Source organism: Sorex araneus, chromosome X (assembly GCF_027595985.1).
Source record: "Sorex araneus isolate mSorAra2 chromosome X, mSorAra2.pri, whole genome shotgun sequence".
Lineage (NCBI taxonomy): Eukaryota > Metazoa > Chordata > Mammalia > Eulipotyphla > Soricidae > Sorex > Sorex araneus.
In genome coordinates, this window is record NC_073313.1 from 82,420,602 (window position 1) to 82,422,674 (window position 2,073).

The window sequence follows — 2,073 nt, forward strand, 5'->3', positions numbered from 1 at the left end:
CCAGGGCCAACCCTTCCTCTCATGAGACTAGTGTGCTTATTAGGCCAAGGCCAAGTCCATTCAATGTTACATTTCTACCACCAAGCCTTGTGCCCTGCTGCCGCCTCATACAAAAATGCCTTTCTCGCTTTTTTCTCAAGAGCATTCCCTAATTCCTCCTCCTCATGAAGCTCTCTGACTATTCTTGCCAATAGGGATCTCTCCAATTTCTCTGAAATCGTGGGATGAATTGTCAGTCTCATACAAGTTGAGATTCTTTTAAATTTGGGGAGGGGGGTTAGGGGAACTCCCAGTGGGTGCTCCAGACCTATTCCCAGCTCCACTCTTAGGGGAATCACTCCTGGCCATGCTTGGAAACCATGTGCAGTGTTGCAGATGGATCTAACCAGAGTCAGTTACATGCAAGGCAAGCACTTTAACCTCTGTACTATACCTCTGGCTTCCACAAAAGTTGAGGGTATTTATTAAACTGACTCTACTAGAACCCTTCTAACCCCCAAACTCTGTTCCAGCCCATTCGCTTATCAAATGTTAACTGCCATGGCTTCACTCCCAAATTAGTCTCTCGACCTTTTTTTTTTTTTTTTGCTTTTTGGGTCACACCTGGCCATGCACAGGGGTTACTCCTGGCTCTGCACTCAGAAATCACCCCTGGCGGTGCTCAGGGGACCATATGGGGTGCTGGGAATCAGACCTGGGTCGGCTGTGTGCAAGGCAAACTCCCTACCCACTGTGCTATTGCTCCAGCCCCCCCCCCAAATTAGTCTCAAACAACAAGAGTGGCCTTGAAGTCAGATTTATTTTCAACTTGGCATCCCTTGCTTTCTAGCTTTGACATAAGTTTATTTTACTTATTTTGGAGGAAGTTTTTGGGCTGCACCTAGAAGTGCACAGGGATTATTCCTGGCTCTGTGCTCAGGAGCGAGTCCTGGTTGGTGTTTAACGGACCATATGTGGTACTGAGGATTAGAACTAGGGTCATGGTCATTGTACCTGCATGCAAGGCAAGTTCCTAATCTGTACTGTCTCTCTAAGAGAACAATTTAAGTACTTCTTTCAGGCCCTCTCATTTTCTTCATGGAACGGGAATAATTACAAAGGATTGAATAGACACCTATCTCAAAGGGAATCTTTGCAATGAGCCAATAGCACCCTGCCTGGTGCATAAGTTGGTAATAGATGGTAGATAATATGTTCTTCTCCGAAAAATCAAACTCTATGCAAGGCACACAATGGGCAGTGGATCATGATCTTCTTAGTCGATATACTTTAATGTAGTTCCCTGAGAATTGACTCATGACGTTAATAATTGGGGCTATTGGGCTGTGAGAGGTTGTAAGAAGTATCTTACAACAATGTTGTTTATAGAAATGTGTCCACAATCTATTATTAAACAAAATTATAAGGCAATTTCTTAAATAGAAAACCATAGATCTAAATGCAGTGGGGTGTGTGATTTTTTTCCCCAGGGGAGAGAGCGAATGCAGTCCCCCACTACCACAAATTATGCAGTCGAGTTTCCCACATTTCGGAAAATCATTGGGGTCAGCACATCTGGAATGCAATGAATAAGCCTTGCCCTGGAAAAAAACCACATTTGTGATCATGGTATCTCCCCTGTCAGGTAATGTTTTAAGTTGGGAAATGTGCGCCAAAACTTTAATATTGGTTGTCTATGACTGCTTAGACTTTTTTTTTCTTTTTGGATCACACCCAGCAATGCACAGGGGTCATTCCTGGCTCTGCACTCAGGAATTACCCCTGGCGGTGCTCAGGGGACCATACGGGATGCTGGGAATTTAATCCGGGTTCACCGTGAGCAAGGCAGACTCTCTACCCTCTGTGCTATTGCTCCAGCCCTGATTGCTTAGACTTTTAGCCATTTTGATTTTCTTTCTGCTTATCTATATTAATTTTGTTTGGGTTTTGGAGACACACCTGGTGGAGATGAGAAGGGGTTACTCTAAGAGGTAGTCAAGAGACCATATAACGCTGGGATGGAGTCTAGGGTTCCAGTATACAAAGCACGTGATCCAGTCCTTTGAACTCTTAATTTTTGTATCATATATGTGT

General features: G+C 44.1%; 1 non-coding gene across 1 annotated transcript; it reads right to left on the reverse strand.

The window, feature by feature from the left end:
* Positions 1–1,466: 1,466 nt before the first annotated feature.
* LOC129400609 (U1 spliceosomal RNA) lies at positions 1,467–1,632 on the reverse strand. The gene has a single exon (XR_008627815.1). It is a non-coding gene; the product is annotated as a U1 spliceosomal RNA (small nuclear RNA).
* Between the last annotated feature and the right edge of the window lie 441 nt (positions 1,633–2,073).